This window comes from Schistocerca piceifrons, chromosome X, assembly GCF_021461385.2.
Source record: "Schistocerca piceifrons isolate TAMUIC-IGC-003096 chromosome X, iqSchPice1.1, whole genome shotgun sequence".
Classification (NCBI taxonomy): domain Eukaryota; kingdom Metazoa; phylum Arthropoda; class Insecta; order Orthoptera; family Acrididae; genus Schistocerca; species Schistocerca piceifrons.
Window position 1 is genome coordinate 527,849,607 of NC_060149.1, and position 21,894 is coordinate 527,871,500.

Genomic DNA, 21,894 nt, shown 5'->3' on the forward strand with positions numbered 1-21,894 from the left:
ACTTTAAAGAAGTAAAATAGATTTTACACGTAAATCTTACCAACTAATGAAGAAACTACAAGTAGGGGAAACATTAACTACGAAAACAAACAATGTGGTACTGACGGACAGCGCTATTATTGCACTTTGCCCCCATGGCCTTTATCGGTAACGCGCTGTGACGTTACAATAAACAAGTACAGTGGTAACTAAGAAAAGCAAATCGCACTGTGAATGATTTCAAGGCAGTTGCGCATATACTGTCAAATAATTCAAGATGTCCTAGTGATATATCGCGATAGAAACTCGCGCCAAGTCGACCGGAACGCCCTCACTCCCAAGTGCAATGCTATTGTGGTCGAATAATAACATATTTGTACGCAGTGTATAAATAATACTGAGAAGTAAAATTTGAAAATTTAAAATTTCTGTTCAAAGAGTTTAGAATGGCATTATTGGGTTTTCTCCGTACCACAGGTATAAATGATCTAAGCCTATGTCAGCCTGTTCTCACAGCAAATAAAAGTAGCGCCCCCCGAGTTGGTGAAAGGCGTTGACGTCCCGTCGAAGGCTATGTGCTATCATTTCGCTGACCACAGGAAAAATAGCCTAGATAACTTTTAGGAAACAAACAATATTTTATATATTTGTTAAACGTATTTGTAATTTGCATGAGTTTAAAATGTGTACGTGGTGTGCTTATTAGCTACAATGCGATGCGATGAGGCGAGAGAGTCAGCAGTGACACCACGACCCTCAGCACAGCTGCGCATGATACCTACAGCCCATTCTAGTAGTTTCCTCTGCCACTTGTGGAGCAATCCGAACCGAATCTGCGACCGAGAACGTCCAGCGTCCGGTAAGGCACGGCCTGGGAGCGCCCGCGACAGCTTTGTTTACTAGCTGTTGCGCATGCGCGGCGGAGGTTCGTCGCGAGGGAGGCGCGCCTCTGAGGCAGTACCGCGCTGCGCTCGCTACGGGAAGGTCGTGGAGGCGACGTTGCTGCTCTCTGCCTGGTCCCCTTCGCCACGCGTAAGTACTCGCAGCGCTTTCCCTCTCTGGCGACAATCTCGAGTTCCAATTTATTTGTGATCGCAAAACGCTGTCAATAAAATCAAATCACCCATTTTACATTCGAGGGATGACTACCCTAGTGCATTATCGTCTATCAATTGGATAACAAAGCCATTAAAAAAAAATTCGGTATAGTAGTGTAAGTTCCACAGTGAGAGTGTGATAGTGCCCCCCCCCCCCCCCCCACGCCGCCACCGCTCACTTTCAAAATCTTGTTTGTTGTGACAGTCCGATCTATGGCGTAGCCCGAGGTCTGGGTTAGGTTGGAAACTGACAATTTCATTATGGGTTATGAACATAATGAATGTGCATACAAAAAAGGGCTTCAATTTAAGTTATAGCTTTTTTTTTATAAGTAATTAAAACTGCAGCGTATATTCAGGAAAGCTGTATGATAAACAAATCTTTGACGAGTATTACTTTGCATTTTAAGTGCATATATCCTATATCAGTTATGAAAAATGCAAGCTTCACACCATTTTATGATTCCATAACAATCTTCCGCGGTATCTGTTGTACAACAGTTATTTTTTTTTCTTTTTATCTTAAGCACACTTCATTTGAGTGTGTTTTACATCACATGCTTTCCCCTTTTGTTTACAAAGCATCAGCAGTAGTCTTTCTGTAAATACATGCTGTTACATTCTGCTACTTATAAATGAAAAACAGTGTACAATTTCCTTAATGTTTATTGCTCTCTTTTAAATATTTTGAGGTAGACACGTTTTTCCTTCGTTGTTATATGTTGGAATCGAAAAAACTTGGTTTTACTTTTACCCTTCGCGATTTTGCGTTTTTTTTAACCTACATTTTTTTGTGAATTTGCAGGTTCTTAAAAATAAAAAAATCGCAAAGGCCTTTGCTAACATCAAGGAATATGTGTCAAATTGTAAACATGTAAAACAGAGCGACAGACACTGTAAGTAAATTGTACACCAAATTGAAACGCGAAAATTGTTTTTAATCTATAAATAGCAGAGTGTAGAAACGCATTATGTGTTCTGTATTTTCAGAACACGCACTGCTTTACGAACAGAAGCGAAACGCTTATGGCGTTGAACAGACGTAAATTGCAGTACGCTTAAGACGGAAATAACAGAAAATAATTGATGTTCACACCGTTGCTTACATGCATCACTAAACTATACTTTTTCCAAATCAGGGGATTCAACCTAATACGTGATCGTAGAGAAACCTAAGTTGGCGTTTCATTTGTTAGCACCTGGTTATATGCGTAATATGTCTGGGACGTATCACTACTTGTAAGTGGTTTGCTAAGGGGCGTGGGAACTTTGTCAACCAGAGATGGCACTGTGAGCGCAACACATGAAGTGTGAAATATGTAGAAATCATTGTAGTGGGCAGCATGCTATTCCTTTGCTTTGTCGTGCATTTCATGCAGCGTTAAAGTCTAAAGAGAACTGGAATTTGTTGTCGAACAGCAATTTTACATTTCCGCTGTACGGTACGTCATGGCAATGATTCACCAGGCAGTGAATCTGAGTCCACTTTCAGTATGTAATGTAATTTACCAAATGAAGATTGCTGCAGTGTTGCCGTCAGTGTATCATTAAGGAAACGGAGTTTTTCGATGTAACAGGAAAATCTCCCAATTATAGGACCTCATTATTGGTTATCAGCAATTTGAGAAACAGATAGTACATCGAGTTTTTGATAACAACAATGTACTTTAACAGTAAGTTCTTGCTAGCTACAGGAACTATTATGGTGTTCCCAGCGCATCCAGATTGAGGAAGTGTACAAGCAGTTATTTGCTCTACCGGACACAATATATTAACATAAATACGACATTTTTTGATATGTAATTAATTAGGAATTTACACAACAATTTCTTGAAGGTGTATTGTAATCCAGCACCTATTATTGGCAGTTGGCAGTGCTGCTGCTCCATAGATGGGAAATGGATACTCGTAGTAATACCTTGTATATAAACATTTATGTTTACTTTTTTAGTGACATTTTACTGTGTATGTAAGTAAATAAGTGATAAGTTATTACAAAATGCTTGTAACTCAATGCATCTAGCCTAGGGTGTGGGAACCTCCAGAATCTACTTCTACATCGATACTCTGCAAATCACGTTTAAGTGCCTGGCAGAGGGTTCATCGAACCACATTCACAATTATCTATTATTCCAATCACGTATAGCGCGCGGAAAGAATGAACACCTATATCTTTCCGTACGAGCTCTGATTTCCCTTATTTTATCGTGGTGATCGTTCCGCCCTATGTAGGTCGGTGTCAACAAAATATTTTCGCATTCGGAGGAGAAAGTTGGTGATCGGAATTTCGTGAGAAGATTCCGCCGCAACGAAAAACGCCTTTCTTTTAATGATTTCCAGCCCAAATCCTGTATCATTTCTGTGACACTCTCCCTCATGTTTCGCGATAATACAAAAAGTGCTGCCTTTCTTTGAACTTTTCGATGTACTCCGTCAGTCCTACCTGCTAAGGATCCCACACCACGCAGCAGTATTCTAAAAGAGGACGGACAAGCGTAGTGTACGCAGTCGCCTTAGTAGATCTGTTACATTTTCTAAATGTCCTGCCAATAAAACGCAGTCTTTGGTTAGCCTTCCCCACAACATTTTCTATGAGTTCTTTCCAATTTAAGTTGTTCGTAATTGTAATACCTAAGTATTTAGTTGAATTTACGGCTTTTAGATTAGACTGATTTATCGTGCAACCGAAGTTTAACAAGTTCCTTTTAGCACTGATGTGGATGACCTCACACTTTTCGTTATTTAGGGTCAACTGCCACTTTTCGCACCATTCCGATATTTTTTCTAAATCGTTTTGCAGTTTGTTTTGATCTTCTGATGACTTTATTAGTCGATAAACGACAGCTTCATCTGCAAACAACCGAAGACGGCTGCTCAGATTGTCTCCCAAATCGTTTATACAGATAAGGAACAGCAAAGGGCCTATAACACTACCTTGGGGAACGCCAGAAATCACATTTGTTTTACTCGATGACTTTCCGTCAGTTACTACGAACTGTGACCTCTCTGACAGGAAATCGCAAATCCAGTCACATAACTAAGACGATATTCCATAAGCACGCAATTTTACTACGAGCCGCTTGTTTGGTACAGTGTCAAAAGCCTTCCGGAAATCCAGGAATACGGAATCGATCTGAAATCCCTTGACAATAGCACTCAGCACCTCATGTGAATAAATAGCAAGTTGTGTTTCACAGGAACAATGTTCTAAACCCATGTTGACAGTGTGTCAATAGACCGTTTCCTTCGAGGTAATTCATAATGTTCGAACACAATATATGTTCTAAAATCCTGCTGCATATCGACGTTAACGATATGGGCCTGTAATTTAATGGATTACTCCTACTGATTTAACATAAATGTCGAGTGTGCTGCGCTCCACTGGTGACGTGAGGTGTTTACACATTATATTCTGCCTGTGCACTCGCAAACTAAATTTGCTGAATCCAGTGACATTTGGCATCAGCTTACACCATTTCTCGTTATTATTCTCTAAGGCCCGTTTACGGACGCGGAGATGAAGACTGCAAACACGATGGATTTGAATTATGGATGCTGAGGTCACAGTTTAGCATGGTTTTGGTAGAGTTCTGCAAGCGAATGCCGAGTCGGCGCGTAATTGAAAGTCAATAGCAATTACTTCTCGTATCCTCCCTGATATCTTTTTTATTTTATTGGTTAGAAGGTGAGTTGAGGTGTGAAAAAAAGAATTCATTATAGAATACATAGAACTGTGCAGGACTTCGCCCGTTCTTTTCGGCGTCAAAATGAATGGATACGAAAACACATGAGAAAAATACCGAAATTGAAGTTAAAAAGGCTTAAAGAAAACCGGTAATGCCAGTGAATAAATTTATAGTTATTGAACATTACTCAATCAACGCACACAAGTTGTGTTAGTCATTTGCTTCTCTCTGTTCATCTCCGCCTCCCCCCTTTTCTCTGCACGTTATCACCACCATCCCTGTGGCAGGTTTCTGGTTTTTACCCCTCAATTTCCTTCCAAATAGTAAGTGGTATGTATACCAAGTCTTTTAGGAGGAGCTTTTTACCCATGGCTTTTCCCACGTTTTAGGTATATGTAACATACTTCTCCCATATCTCTATCGAAATTCGCTCTGCAGTTTCGTTTTCATGCAGCTCAAAGATTTTGACATCACACCTCCTGAGCTATGTGTCATACAACGATATAATTTTGTAAGTACATTCAGCGGCGTACATGGATACTCCCTGCGAAATGTGTTACGAATAGAGTTAGAAGTAAAGAAGAAAACAAGTTATAAACGTCATGCACGATGCAGCAGTTTTTCACGACTCTCAGTGTTTATGACGGCAATATAATTTTGCAAGTACAATCATTTTTATAAGTGAATACTGTCTGCGAAATGTGTCGCGAATGCACTTAGTAGTAAAGAAGTAATAAATTAAAACATCGTGCTTGATGCAGCAGTATTATTGCATGAAGAGCGAAAATGTAGTAACCTATAAACTTATTCCTTTCATCATTTTGTGGGGATTGCCAGCGAGAAAAAGTTTTGTAAGGGTTTGAAATTACGTGTAAAGTTTGTTGCAAGTCACTAAGTGCCCTAATTCTCAAATACTGAGTGAATAAAGTCGAGGTATTTGTGCGTCTTGGGCTACATTTCTGTTTCATCTCCACTCCCTCCTCTTTTGGTAGGTAGGTTTTTCTTATTCCACAGTGCTTCTTCCCAGACAGTGATGTGTGTGGCACGTCTAGTTGAAACTGACGCACTAGTTTAGGAGGAGTTGTGGAATATACCTGCGTTCTTCCATTTTTATTAAGTGTATGGATTTAACGCGGCAAGATCAGGGTCATCAGGTCCTCTCTTACGTATAACTAGGTACTGTATGTATTAACAAAAAAATACATTACAGAATCATGATATAAGTTATATCCAATGTAGAATACAACATGTAGTGCAGGAAAGAACATTATTTTGCGTTCGTTCATGATAAATACAACAGCAAATACACAAGTAACGGGTAAGGCGAACTCTAGATTGCGGTTTATTTGTAGAATCCTGAAGTGATGCAGTCCTTCAATAAAGGAAATTGCTTACAATGCGTTAGTTCGTCCAGTCAGAGTATTGTTCGTCTGTATGGGACTCTTACCTGTTGGGTCTGATTCAAGAGACTGAGAAGGTCCAAAGTAGAGAGGCAAGATTCGTGACTGGAACATTTAGCCATCTCGAGAGCGTTAACAAATCTCATAGAAAGTTTGACGTGGGACACACTTGCAGATAAACGACGCACTAAACGGAAGGGGCTGCTCACTAAATTCCAAAATCCGATCTTCGCCGAGAATGGAGAGCATATATTATTACCATCAACTTTCAAATCGCGCACTGATCACCATTCGAAGATAAGGGAAACTAGAGCTCGTACTGAGGCGTTCAGACAGTCGTTTTTCCTCGCACGATCCGCGAGTGGAACAAAGGGAAGGGGGATATGACTTTGTCGCGAATAGTGCCCTCCGCCACACACCGCTTGGTGGCTAGCAGAGGATATGTAGATGTAGATATTACAGGAAGACATTTAAACTGCGAGCGCTAGCAGAAGTAGACCTGAGAAGCAAGGGTGGAAGAGTAACATGATAAAACACAATGAAAGTAGTGGAAAAGAAAGTGTCATGACTGGTGAGGAAATGAAAATGGAAAGATGCATAACTGCGAAAAGATGGTGACATTTGCTTTACTGTTTGACAGGGGGAAAAGTGGCCATGTACGTTAATTTTTGGAGAAACGTTATGAGAGTAATGAAGTGCTTCAGCGTCACAGGGTATTGAATTGTGCGCGAAGTGGAGTGCATGTGTGAGGCGATGTGTTGCCTGACTGTCCTTGGAATGTACACTCTTCGAATTTTAATAGCAGCCTTCTCCGTAATACGACACCTCTGTTGTCGCGTCAACCAGTGGAGTTCGACGAGCATCTCCGAAACGATCGAGCTTACTAAACGAAACGGATCCGTGATCAACCGTGCCACATTTCTTTGGATGTTCTCGGTCTCTTATATTTGATTACACCCACTGAAGCACCCACATTGATGAGCAATACCCAAAAATTCGTTCTACGATCGTTTTGTAAGTTACCTGATTTATGAGGCACTTACTTTTTCTGACGATTCTCCAACAAATTCACGACCTGTAATTTTTTTTTCGAACTGTTTGTATTTCTTCGTTCTATTTTACGTCGCCAGTGACAGTTATTCCAAATATTTTACTGTTATTATTGGCAATAGGATAGTAGAACAACGGGTCTTTCCTCTTATTTATACACAATATGTTAAATTTCCGAAGATCAACTGCCTGTGTCTGCACAAATCACCGAACCTCTGCAGGGGTTATTACATTTCACTGTAATTTTCTGGCGTTGCGACTTGTCTGTATAGTACATCATCATCATCCGCAGGCATCATATTATGAAATCCTGAATCGAGTCTCAAAGCTAGCCTGATATTCCTTAAGTTCATATTTTGTTCACTAGGTGACAGGGCAGAGTTTCATCGCATTCCTTCTGGAAGACAAGGAAGTTGGCATTAGCCTGGGCGCCGGTGTTTGCTGCCTTGCAGATCTGCGCGAACAGAGCGAGTTGAGTTTCGGTGGATCGCTGTGTGTGGGATACTTGATTCCTGCAGATGTTCGTTGTCCAAAAAAGTAACAGAATACGAGAATACAACTTGTTCGAAGACACTGACGTCTGTAATATAGGCATCCGAAGACCCTTCAGGAGAACGGGAAGCCGCGCGGGATTATCCGAGCGATCTTATGCGCTGCAGTCATGGACTGTGCGACTGGTCCCGGCGGAGGTTCGAGTCCTCCCTCGGGCGTGTGTGTGTGTGTGTGTGTGTGTGTGTGTGTGTGTGTTTTTGTCCTTAGGATAATTTAGATTAAGTAGTGTGTAAGCTTAGGGACTGATGACCTTAGCAGTTAAATCCCATAAGATTTCACACACATTTGAACATTTTTTGAGAACGGGAATATCATGCCCCTTTTCCAAATGGTCCGAATGGCTCTGAGCACTATGAGACTTAACTTCTGAGCTCATAAGTCCCCTAGAACTTAGAACTTCTTAAACCTAACTAACCTAAGGACATCACACACATCCATGCCCGAGGCACGATTCGAACCTGCGACCGTAGCGGTCGCTCTGTTCCAGACTGTAGTGCCTAGAACCGCTGGGCCACAGCGGCCGGCCCCCTTTTCCAGTCGTTCCTCCACGTACCTACCATGAACTGCAGCTGGAAGGGGCGCAAGCTATTTCACGTAATTGAGATAGAACCGCACATATATCTCATCATATTCAGCGGCCTTTTCACTGTTACGCGATTTCAGTTGTTTATATCTCCCGCAGTCCTTCATGTGTCATTTCGTTGTTCGTGTGATTATTCAAGGGAGAAATTGTAATACTATCATCCGCAGGGAAATAATTTAGGAATATCGAATGTCGTATTTCGGACTTCTCCTTCATTTTTCGGTCCAACATGTTAACCGAGTGATTGTAGATGACTATGATCCATTTGCTGACTTGGCGAAAGACCAAAACTAATTTTTTCTCTTTAAATCTGTCGCCAAAATTACTTCCTAATCTATTGAATCTTCTCTCAGTGCTCTCATAGAAATTAAGATTTCAGATTAGTAGCGTATTTTGCGTAATAACCTCCGTCACACATCGAAAATAACCTGCGGAGAGTATGTGCCCTTCACTACAGACATGCTAGCCTCTTAAATGTGTGTGGACGCAAACTTTTCAAGCTGCAGCTATTGATCGTTGCATGTCATACTGGCGTTACTATTTTCCAATCGCGACTCAAAATTGGGCATCGGCTAACATAATTGTTCGTTTGGAGTGAAAAATAGTAAAACATTAAAGTACACACTAATTAGTTGCTAATATCTGAGACAGTTCGGTAAATTTACTCCGAAGGAATGAATAATCAGACGAATGGTGCCGCCACAATTACAAAGTAGTTTTAGATTGCCTAGTGTGTAACGCTGAAACATTTTTTTCTGAATATACCTTCCAACTGTTTAAGCAGTTTCTCCCCTTTTTACAGTCATATACGCACCAAATGCCATGACTTCTTGTGAGAGAAAGCATCGAAGATTGTAAGTTACAAATGCACACCTTTGAATGCTTTGTGTCTTGCAGGCAAATTTAGTCCATTCAGATAGCAATCATCGGGTGGCTGTGATGTTAACGGCACAGATACCCAGTGAGAAAGCATGTGGTCACAATGATGGGCAATAAAATGTCATTCAGGCTCGAAATAAGCTGGTTTCATGATACAGGTGAAGCAGCCAAGGCGAGGCACCCCAAATATATCTAGAACAAGTGGACAGTGTGGCAAATTTCTTTACTTAAGCAAGTAAATTCTAGCATTTATAGTTTTCGAATTATGAAACCGATTCATTTTACGGCACTAGACAGAGACTTAGAAGAGGACTTCAACAAAATACTATGGTTGAAACTGGATCAGTAAAAAATAACAGGGCCCCAAAACACTTTTCGTCATCAAGAGCAGAAAAAAAGGAAGGAATATCAGAGTTTAACGTCATCGAGGTCATTAGAGATGGACTCAGAAGTAGAGGTCCCACAATTATTTGATCTACTGTGCCAAATGTAAGCAAACACGTGACTCAGGTATGGTGTTTGCCTGTGCCCTTGAAATCGGTCAGTCAATGCTCCGTTGTTGTAATGATCAGACAAAGTGGTCGTGGAGCTATTCAGGCCTTTACAGTATGCGTGGCAGTACAAAAACGTATACGGTTTTCGAAATGGCGAATGTCGGCAAAACACAACGTGCGGCACGCTGCAACCTATCCTAATCGTACCAAACCTGCAACATCGCTCTTTGTAAACATTTTAGAAAAATTTCGAGTAACTGTAGGTGTGAAGCAAAATATTCAAGCACAGAACAACAGCAGTCGATGAGATAAACGCATCTAACAATTTAATATAGCCAACATAAGATTCACAAGTCACTACGAGGCAGCTTGACTGTTAGAGTGGGATCAAAGTAGTGGTCTGCAGATACTACATTCCAACGCATCTCATTCTTTCTGTATTTCGCTCCATCGACAGCCTCACTGCAAAGACATACAAAAGCTATTTATTTTAAATTATAATTAATTGAAACCGTCAGCTGCCGACAGGTGTTGTTGATATACCTTGATGGGGACAGCTGAAAATGTGTGCCCCGACCGGGACTCGAACCCGGGATTTCCTGCTTACATGGCAGAAGCGCGATCCATCTGAGCCACCGAGGACACAAATGAATAGCGCGACTACAGGGACTTAGCCCTTGCACGCTCCCCGTGAGACCCACATTCCCATCCTAATAGATATTTGCCCATCCACTCATTACTCGCTCCAACTAATGTGACGATTACCGTAAGAGTTCGGGTAACCTCTGCGCATTCGCACAGACAATGGTCAATGGCAGGGTAGCCTTTAAATGTATATGAAAATAGTAACTGTTCCCGAAAGAACAGATACCGTTAATGACGGTGCAGCTTCTCTAGAACAAATGATAATTAATTGAAACCCTCAGCTGCCGAAAGGTGTTGTCGATATACCTCGATGGGGACAGCTGATAGTGTGCGCCCCGACCGGGATTCGAACCCGGGATCTCCTGCTTACATGGCAGACGCTCTATCCATCTGAGCCACCGAAGACACAGATGAATAGCGCAACTGGCCTCGGTGGATCAGATGGATAGAGCGTCTGCCATGTAAGTAGGATATCCCGGGTTCGAGTCCCGGTCGGGGCACACACTTTCAGCTGTCCCCATCGAGGTATATCGACAACACCTCTCGGCAGCTGAGGGTTTCAATTAATTATCATTTATTTTAGAGAAGTTGCACGGTCATCAATGGTACCTGTTCTTTCGGGAACAGTTACTATCTTCATATATAACTATTTATTTTCTCCGAATGCTGTCCACAAAAAAAATCTGATGTAAGCATGTAGTAATGCAGCGTTTTGCGCAAGATTTTGTGTACGGACGACGTATCATTTAAAAATCATGGGCAAATCAGCCTTCACAACACACTGCACTCGTCAGTTAAAAATCCACGCTGAGATAAGTGGATAACAAACTGCCTTGGGGTGTTAACGGAGGTGCTTGGTGTTCAGGAACCGCCCCATCGCTCCCTGGTGAATTGATGGGACTCGAAATAGTCACACATATCCAAATTTCTTAAATGATAAGCTTCCGTAGTTATTGGAAGACATCTCACTGGACAAAGGGCAGTTCATGTGCTGCATAACGCAATGCATGTGGTACCAACATGACGGATGTTCTCCAGTTCCGCGCAGATACGAGGGGGAACACAAATAAAAACCGGAATAACATTGCCGTTTGTGGAGCTTGTGTAGTACGAATTTCTGCCGCTAGGCATGTGCAGCTTAACTCATTGCCAGTTCAGTGCCGCCTGTGTTGTCGACCTGGCTTGTTCTGGTCATCTGCACTGACTGTTTTTTGCTACCGCTGTTTTGTTCTTGTTTCGTTTCTGATGATGGCAAGTTTAAGTGAACAACTTGCAGCTGTGAAAATTTGTATTCCACTCGGTAAAAATGCTGCAGAGAACAGATTACCAATGTGAAGCTATGGGAAAAACTCAAGTGTACGAATGGTTTGCTTGATTTAAAAATGGCGACATGTTCTGAACGTCCATCAACTGCCCGAATCGACGAAAATATTGAAAAATTCGACAGTTTGTGCTCAAATTCCGTCGACAGACAACTGATCAACTATTTTTATATATGAAGTCTACACGGGTTGTCAGCCGAGTGCCGGCCGCTGTGGCCGAGCGGTTCTAGGCACTTCAGTCTGGAACCGCGCGACCTTAACGGTCGCAGGTTCGAATCCTGCCTTGGCCATGGATCTTCAGGCGAAGATGATGGAGACGCATTCCATCGAAACGTTGCTACGAGACGACGACGCTACTCGGCTGACAGCTCGTGATGACTTCATATATGAAATTCGCTAAGAAAGCCTACACTCACTGATCAACTGTCGGAGAATAGGGGGTTGTTTTCCAGCCTGGTTTAGCGAATTTTAACGGACGATTTGGGAATGAAATGGTTGCTGCCGAATTTGTTCCTCGCACCTGCACACACTGCCATATGTTAGAAGATTTTTGGCTAAAAATGGCACGGTTCGGCTGCCCCACGCACCTTCCTCGCCTGACGTGGCTGCGTGCAACTTTTTGTTTCCACCCATGAAAATGGGCATGAAAGGACACCGATTTGAGACCATTGACGAAAACCAGAACAAAACGAGGAAGGAGCTGTCAGGTGAGCCATTTCTAGAGATGACTACAAAAATAGTGGAAGCACCGATGGGACAAATGTGTTAGTTGTAATGGAGAGTATTTTGAAGGGGATAAGGTTGTTTTGTAAACAGTGTGAAAATGCATAACTTTTAAAAAATAATTCAGTTTTTTTTTTTTTGTAATCTTATACAACTTCATACCACATCAATCTGGAGCTCGTTAGTTCGTACGTGCAGGAAACACGAAATGGCTCGCAGCCTCACCAGGTCTCCAAATGTTGTGTTATGAAGTTCTGTGTAATTATGGGTGCGGAATTGGAGGACATAAGTAAAAGATGGTACCATATTAATTGCCTTATGCACCACATGACCTGCCTTTTGTCCAGTGAGATAACTTGCAATAACTACGGCAGCATATCAGTTAGGAACTGTAGATACTTTTGGTCATGGTTTTACCCACTTGTCTCAACCAGCGTGGATTTTTAACTTAAGAGTACTGTGTGTTGCATAGATTGATATGACCACGATTCTTAAATGATTCTTCGTCCGCACACAAAATCTTGCACAGAAGCGCTGCATCTCTAGAGTTTTTGTTGACAGCGTTCGACGTAAATAAATCACTTTTGAATGTGCTAGCAGTGAGGCTGTTGATAGAGCGAAATGTGGAAAGGATGAAATGAGACGGTATATAGTATTTACAGACAACTCCTTTTGATTCCACTAAAACATTCAAGATGCCTCGTAGTTACATGTGGATCTTGTGTTGATGCTATTAAACTGTTAGTTGTGTTTCTCTCATCAACTGCTGTTCATTTTTGCTGGGTTTCTATTTGTTTGGCCGGCCGGTGTGGCCGATCGGTTCTAGGCGCTTCAGTCTGGAACCGCGCGGCCGCTACGGTCGCAGGTTCGAATCCTGCCCCGGGCATGGATGTGTGTGATGTCCTTAGGTTGGTTAGGTTTAAGTAGTTCTAAGTTCTAGTGGACTTATGACCTCAGATGTTGAGTCCCATAGTGCTCAGAGCCATTTGAGCCATTTTTCCATTTGTTTGGAAAATTAAAACAAGAGGTCTACAAGGAAACTGCGAAGGCTCTTATGACACGAAATTCAGCACAACGCGGTCCTGTGTTGGGGAAGTCAAGATGAAATTCACTTTGCATTATTCTCTACCAGGGTCGATTTACAGCTTATAACAATGCTCTAGGTTAACGTTTTGAGTACTTGATATAACAGTCTTATCAATAAACACACCAGATTACGTGTTTGCTTACATTTGGCAACGTAAGGCTAATGTTTGTGTGTCAGAAGAGCAGTGGTTTACAGAGCTGTAATCTGTCCGCAACTCGCGGTCGCGTTCTCGCTTCCCGAGCACGGGGCCCCGGTTTCGATTCCCGATGGGGTCAGGGAGTTTCGCCTGCCTCGAGATGACTGAGTGTTTGTGTTGTCCTCATAATTTCATTATCACTCATGAAAGTCGCGGGTTTGAACTGATCAAAGTATGGGAATTTGTACGGGCGCTGATAACCGCGCAGTTGAGCGTCCCACAAACCAATCATCATCATCATCATCCTCATCATCTATAATCTGATTAACACTTTAACAAATATCACAGAGTTCTCTTCAAAGGTTGTTTCCAACGCAATAGGGAAAAGTAAGTAGCTCCATAAAAAAAAATAAAGTAAAAAAAAACTAAGTCGGTCTCCTTATTCAGTGGCAATGGAATTAAAAAATTACTTGTGTACGCCAGAAGATTGGCCACGTTATTCGGCTTAACTCAGCGAAAACCACTCCTCTTTATATTTAGCCGCCTTAGCAGCCTCGGCCTATTCAAGGGACCATTCTCCTAGGCCAGCCTATAAAATAAAAGCTTTTTACCGCTTTCTTTTGGAAAAAGTTATGAAGCAATCAGCGTAAATAATTTTGCACATTATGTATTGATTCTTAGATAACATTTTATAATTTTTTTAAAGTAAATCAGTTATCCGTAAGGGCCCCCTATCAAGGGCGCTGAAGTGGCTCTGACCAAAATGAGGAGCCGCGCGGGGTAGCTGCGTGGTCTCAAGCGCCTTGCCACGGTTCCCGCGGATCCCCCCGTCGGATTTCCTGCTGGTCCGGGAGTTAGAATAGGCCCGAGGTATTCCTCCCTGTCGTAAGAGGTACTAAAAGGAGTCTCTCACATTTCGGCCTTTATGTGATGGTCCCCTGTACGGTTTGACCTCCATTTTTCAAAATTTTCCCGAAGATCGAGCCAATTGGGGAAGGGTGCCTTACATGGTGCATCGTGTTCATCATGTGCTGCGACCTATTGCCTCCTTCGTCGACGTGGATCTGCACTTCTGCTCATACTCAAACTGTTGGAAGAGGTCACCCTCCTGGGTGCGTATTTTTCCATCAACTGTGCAGTGTCATTATCTACGCTGACGGTGATAATGGATTTACTTGCTTGGTTGCACCTGATAACCAGTACGGTAGCCAGTCAGTTGTGGTGGGGCCGCCATGTACCCTGTTGGTTCTAGCCCCCTGCCCACACAGGGATCGCCCTGCTGCTGCCTGCGTCCTTAACTCCCCACATATGCCAAGGAATAGATGCCCATCACCCAGGGGCATTGGGACTTCCTGCCAGGTGGCCTTTGCTGCGGCTGGGTGGCGCCCGTGGGGAGGGCCCCTAGTCAGAGTGGGTGGCATCAGGGTGGATGACACGCGATGAAGCGTAGTACATCACGTCTTGCTGGTTGTCAAACGCCAGCAGTCTCTAAGCGTTCACGGGTTCAATTCAGCGCACAGAAATACGACGCCAAATTGTTATCCTCTCTGGACACACCGTGGAAGGAACGTCAAGCTAAGGATAGCAGTGACTCTAATTCACCACGGTACCTTGTATGTTTGAGGGCTGATGGGAAACTTTCATGACAATGAAGCCTCAGTTTTTTGTTGAGCATTTAGAGGACAAGTTTGGGGAGGTGGAGGGCTTGTTCAAGATGAGATCTGAGCCAGTCTTGGTCAAAACAGCATCCTCTGCCCAGTCACAGGCGTTACTCGCTTGTGACAAGCTGGGGGAAGTTTCTGTAACCATCACGCTGCATAAGAGCTTAAATATGGTCCAGGGTATCATATTTCTCAGGGCCTTTCTTTTGCAGTCTGACGATGAGCTGCACGCCAATTTAGAGTGGCGATGTGTACATTTCGTTCCGCGACTCCACTGGGGTCCAAGGGATAATCAGGTTGCCACCGGTGCCTTCATCTTGGCCTTCGAGGATGGTACATTACTCGAGAAGGTCAAGGTGATTGTCTACCGCTGTGATGTGAAGCCCTATAGCCCTCCCCCAATGCAGTGCTTTAAATGCTGGAAGTTCGACCATATGTCTTCCCACTGTACTTCCAGTGTCACATGTCGAGATTGCAGACGCCCATCACATCCCAATACTCCATGTGCCCCCTCCCATCTGTGTCAACTGCAGAGAGCACCATTTGCCTTGTTCGCCAGACTGCAGGATTATCCAGAAAGAAAGAAAAATCGTGGAGCACAAGACCCTGGACCGACTGACCTACACTGAGGCTAAGAGGAAATTTGAATGCCGCCACTACAACAGCACCACCAACCCAGTCACCTCTCAGAGCCAGAAGACTACAACTGCCCCCTTGATGGGGCAGTTCCCTTCCTGTTGCTCCTGCACCACCTACGTTGGGAGCAACCCCCCCCCCCCCCCCAACCATCGGGGATATCAGTCCCCACTTCTGAGCCGGATAAACGTAAGCATTCTTCGCCTCCTCTCCCTAGGAAGGGGTCCCTTGGGTCAAACCCTTCCCAGGTTTCTGCTAGTTGGAAAGATGGCACCCACCAGATTCTGAAGACCCCAAAAGTAGCTGGTTGTAGGCCTTCACGTTCATCCTCGGTCCCGGAGACTGAATCAGTGAAGTCCTCCCAGCCAGGGAAACCCAAGGAGCAGTGAAAGAAATCCAAAAAGAAGATCCCCAAGGCCAACGGCATTGCAGTGGCACCCACACTACCGCTACTTACAAGCTCTGTGTCTGCAGATGAGGTGGAGAGTCTGGGGTCCACTGAGGACCTAGATGTCGCCAGACCCTCAGACACAATGGATATAGGCTGCTCAGACAATAAGTCGGTGGCAGCAGGTGACCCTGAGGCGTAAACTGCCTCATTGAATTGTTCCATGCCTTTCCAGCCTCACGATGACGTCTTCCTCCAGTGGAATTGCGGCGGTTTTTTCCACTGCCTGGTTGAGCCATGGCAAGCGTTAAGCTTTACACCTGATTTCTCCATTGCCTTCCAGAAAACCTGGTTTTTGGCAGTGTGGACCCCCTGCTCTCTGCGGCTATAAGGGATATTACAAGAACCGTAGCGACTGTAATCGAGTGTCAGGTGGAGTTTTTGTTCGTGTCCTAAACTCGGTCTGTAGTGAAACTGTGCCCCTTGATGGCACTCTTGAAGCTGTGGCAGTCAGAATAAGGACGACGCAGGAAATAACTATCTGCAATGTATGTTTTCCTCCAGATGGTGCAGTACCCCTGAAAGTATTAGCTGCACTGATTGATCAACTTCCTAAACTTTTCCTACTTTTGGGAGATTTTTACGCTCATAACCCCTTGTGGGGTGGCACCGTGCTTACTGGCTGAGGCAAAGATGTCGAAACTTTACTGTCTCAGTTCGACCTCTGCCTCTTAAATACTGGGGCCGCCACACATTTCAGTATGTCTCATGGTAGTTACTCGGCCATTGATTTATGAATTTGCAGCCCAGGACTTCTCCGATCTATCCACTGGAGAGTACATGATGACCTGTTTGGTAAAGACCACTTCTCCATCTTCCTGTCACTGCCCCGGCGTCAGGCACACGGTCGCCTGCCCGAATTGGCTTTAAACGTACATCTCTGAAGTCACCGTTGAATCTCCCCTACACGGGAACATCGATGTGATGGTTGAGTAGGTGACTACAACAATCCTTTCTGCAGCAGAAAACGCGATCCCTCGCTCTTTAGTGTACTCCTGGCGGAATGCAGTCCCTTGGTGGTCGCCGGAGGTCGCTGAAGCAATTAAGGAGCGTCGGCGAGCTCTACAGTGGCATAAGCGGCACCCTTCCCTAGAGCATTTCATAGCCTTTAAACGGCTCTGTGCCCCACATTCGCCAACTTTTCAAACGACGGAAGCAGGAGTGTTGGGAGACATACGTCAGGACCATTGGGTGCCATACGTCACCTTCCCAAGTCTGGGCAAGGATCAGATGCGTTTTCAGGTACCAGACCCCAACAGGTGTTCCCGGTGTTAACATAAATGGCGTGTTATCTACCGACGCAATCGCGATTTCCGAGCTCTTTGCTGAGCACTATGCTCGAGCCTCTGCATCAGAGAATTACCCCCAGCCTTTCGCACTCTCAAACAGCGGCTGGAAGGGAAAGTCCTCTCGTTCACTGCACGCCCCAGTGAATCCTATAACGCCCCATTTACATAGTGGGAGATCCTCAGTGCCCTTGCACATGGCCCCAACACTGCTCCTGGGCCAGATCAGATACACAGTCAGATGATTAAACATCTCTCATCTGACTACAGGCGACATCTCCTCGTCATCTTCAACTGGATATGCTGCGATGGCGTCTTTCCATCGCAATGGCGTGAGAGCACCATCATTTCGGTGACCAAACCTGGTAAAAACCCGCTTGATGTGGATAGCTATCGGCCCATCAGCCTAACCAACGTTCTTTGTAAGCTGCTAGAACGTATAGTGTTTTGGCAGTTGGGTTGGATCCTAGAGTCAGGTGGCCTACTGGCTCCATGTCAGGGCGGCTTCCCCCAGGATCACTCTACCACTGACAATCTTGTGTCCCTCGAGTCTGCCATCCGAACAGCCTTATCCAGACGCCAACACCTGGTTGCCGTCTTTTTTTATTTACGAAAAGCGCATACACCACCTAGCGACATCATGTCTTTGGCACATTATACAAGTGGGGTCTCCGAGGCCCGTTCCCGATTTTTATCCAAAATTTCCTGTCGCTTCGTACTTTCCGTGTGCAAGTTGGTGCCTCACATAGTTCCCCACATATGCAGGAGAATGAGGTCCCGCAGAGATCTGTATTGACTGTATCTCTGTTTTTAGTGGCCGTCCGTCTCACCTTCTCTGTATCCAGACAACTTCTGCATTTCGTACTGCTCCACCAGTATTGGTGTTGCTGAGAGACACCTACAGCTAGCCATCCACAAGGGGCAGTCATGGGCTGTAGACCACGGTTTCCAGTTGTCGGCCGCAAAGTCGTGTGTTATGCACTTCTGTCGGCGTCGTACCATTCATCCGGAACCAGAACTTTACCTTAATGACGATCCACTCATTGTAGTGGAGACACATCGATTTTTAGGACTGGTTTTCGAGGCCCGATTGACTTGGCTTCCTCACCTTCGACAGCTTAAGCGGAAGTGCTGGCAGCACCTCAATGCCCTCCGCTGCCTGAGCAACAGCAACTAGGGTGCAGATAGCTCTACGCTGCTGCAGCTCTACAGAGCCCTTGTTCAATCCCGCCTTGAGTATGGTGGTCTGATTTATGGTTCGGCGGCGCCGCCAGCGTTGCGTTTACTCGACCTAGTGCACCACTGTGGCGTTTGCCTAGCGACAGGAGCTTTTAGGATGAGTCCGGTGACCAACGTCCTTGTGGATGCCGGAGTCCCTCCATTGCATGTTAGGCGTGCACAACTGCTGGCCAATTACGTTGCTCACTTTTGTACTTCTCCTGCGCATCCGAATTACCGTCTCCTTTTCCCACACACGACTGTTCATCTCCCAAATCGACGGCGCAGGTCAGGACGTCCAATTGCAGTTCGTGTGCGAACCATTTTTTCTGAACTGGAGTCCTTCCCTTTACCACCTATACTCGATGTCCATTCACGTCCACCACTATTGTGTACACCTAGGCCACGGCTTCGCCTGGACCTTTCACGTGACCCTAAGAACTCAGTTAAGGCTGCGGCACTCCGCTGCCACTTCCTCTCGATTCTTGACATGTTCCGAGGCCACGAAGTGGTTTACACCGACGGGTCGATGGCTGATGATCACGTCGACTTCGCGTATGCCCATGGAGGAGATACTGAACAGCATTCCTTTCCCGATGCCTGCAGTGTTTTCACGGCCGAGCTGGTGGCTATATCTCGTGCTCTTGAGCACATCCGTTCATGCCCTGGGGAGTCATTTCTTCCGTGTACTGACTCCTTGAGCAGCCTACAAGGTGTCGACCAGTGCTACCCTCGTCATCCTTTAGTAGCGACCATCCAGGAGTCCATCTAAGCCCTGGAACGGTCCAGTCGTTCACTGGTGTATGTCTGGACCCCTGGCTACGTCGGAATCCCAGGCAACGAACTTGCCGACAGGCTGGCCGAACAGGCTACGCGGAAAACACTTATGGAGATCGGCTTCTCTGCAAATGACCTGCATTCAATACTACGCCGCAAGGTTTTGCGGCTTTGGGAGACGGAATAACATAACCTCAGTATCCAAAACAAACAGCGTGCCATTAAGGAGACTACGAATGTATGGAAGATCTCCACGCGGGCCTCTCGCAGGTACGCTGTGGTTCTCTGCCGGCTCCGCATAGGCCACCCTTGGGTGACACATGGCTACCTGGTGCGCCGTGATGACCCACGTCAGTGTCGGTGCGGCGCCCGGCTGACAGTGGCCCATATCTTGATGAACTGTCCTTCTTTGGCCGCCCTGAGACGGATTATGCAGTAACCGGACTCGTTGCCATTAATTCTAGCTGACAACGCCTCATCGGCTAATTTAGATTTTCGTTTTATACGTGACGGTGGATCATTCTATATAAGTTTTCTCGCATGTTCTTTGTCCCTTTGTGTTCTCCACTCTAATGCTTTTAGGCTGGATGTTTTAATGTGTCGCAGAATGGCCGGCTTTTTCTTTTTATTCTCGTGGTCGGACAGCCACGGTGATCTGCACTCTTGTTTTTATCCTTTCTACCTGTTTCTTGCTTCTCTCTCTGGTTTTGTTTTCCTATTTTGTCCATAGTATTCTTGGTTTTCCTTCTGTCGTTCTTCTGCTTCTTCCATTCTCCTGTTATTGTGCTATACGTCTCCTTTCTTTTCTTCTTTCCCTTCTGTAATTATTTTACCGAGAACAAGAGACCGACGACCTCGAAGTTTGGTCCCTTCCCCCCCCCCCCTCCCTCCCCCTCCTTTAAACAAACCAACCCCCCTTCGGAGGTTTGAGTCCTTCCACGGACATGGGTATGTGTGTTTGTCTGTAGCGTAAGTTTAAGTTAGACTAGGTAGTGTGTAAGCCTAGGGACCGATGATCTCAGCAGTTTGGTCCCAAAGGAACTTACCACAAATTTCCATTTTTCCAAATTGAGGTGTGTCCATGACGGAAGTCCTGCAGTCTACAATTCTTATCTGAAATTAAAAAAAAGAACAATTTTCTTAATCTATACGATATTGTGCACGGAGAAATAGCACAGTTTTTAGTTAGATTTTTTGCTGTAAATAACGAATAAATTTGCATGAAAAAATTAGGCTATTACTCCTTGCGAACGTTTCAGTGGAGTAATTGAGCCAAATTTAAGAAATATATGTCCGCAAGGAATAATAGGCTAACTTTTTCATTTTAATTTATCCATTAGTGGCCAAAGGCATACAGCAAAACTACATCGTTTCAAACGGCCGCCACTTTATGATGTTGTCAAATTTAAAATAAACTGTGCTACTGCTCCGTGTGCTGTATCGTACTGATTAAGAAAATTGTTTTGGAGTCACCTCATTGTGGATAGAGCAACTTAAACCCCTTGGAAGTGGGGCATCATGGTGACTGAATTTCTGTAAAAAGAAAAAGCAGAAAATGTTGTCAACGAGTCAGTAAATAATGGGCACAAAAATTTATGTTGATTTCTTCATTGGTTTCCCCAAACTAAAACCGTAAATATCGCTTGTATTACAGGCTGACTGAGGAGAATGGACTCTTTAATTGTTACCACTGCTAAATACGTGCTTGGGCGTCTGAGGTTTGACTCACTGTCGCATTTCTGGAGACGGAGCTTAAAACGACGGCTGTTATTTTCTGCGATTCCTGCGGAGTAACTACTTCGGTGAAAATTGTTGAGTCACGCATGTAGATGGTGTTCTATCGTATCGAAAGACCTTGGCCCACTGGCGACTCCGTTTTTATTCCGAGCGCAAACTTTCAAAGCGCCTATCAGTGATTCGAATAACACCAGTCACCACGAGAAATAGATATAATGAGGGTTCAACATTTTGACATTGATCCAAAGTCGCCAAGCTTTTTCCTGAGGCGGGGAAAGTTCATCGTAAGTCTGAAATGTACCACAGACTCCATGTTGTGCCCTTGAAATTAATCTTAGCTTCTGTTCTTGTATTAGAACGCACAGTAAGATAAGATAGGTGCTCTCCGTAACTTGCTAGACGTCATTATATCGGTGGTAAAACGAAAGACGTTAATCCACAACCAACCATTCTTTGAAAATAAATATAAGGAAAGAAACTGATGGGGTTACTATCGCG

At 44.5% G+C, this 21,894-nt stretch overlaps 1 protein-coding gene and 1 non-coding gene across 3 annotated transcripts in view; one reads left to right on the forward strand and one right to left on the reverse strand.

Annotated features, from left to right (window-relative positions):
• Positions 1-936: 936 nt before the first annotated feature.
• The window catches only part of LOC124721577 (1-acyl-sn-glycerol-3-phosphate acyltransferase alpha-like), a 787,251-nt gene continuing 766,293 nt past the window's right edge, over positions 937-21,894 (forward strand). For both annotated transcript variants that reach the window (XR_007006350.1, XM_047246620.1), the window contains exon 1: positions 937-1,011. The gene's annotated coding sequence lies outside the window, so the exon portion shown is untranslated. The remainder of the gene's footprint in view (positions 1,012-21,894) is intronic.
• On the reverse strand, positions 10,697-10,771 carry Trnat-ugu. Its single transcript has one exon. It is a non-coding gene; the product is annotated as a tRNA-Thr (tRNA).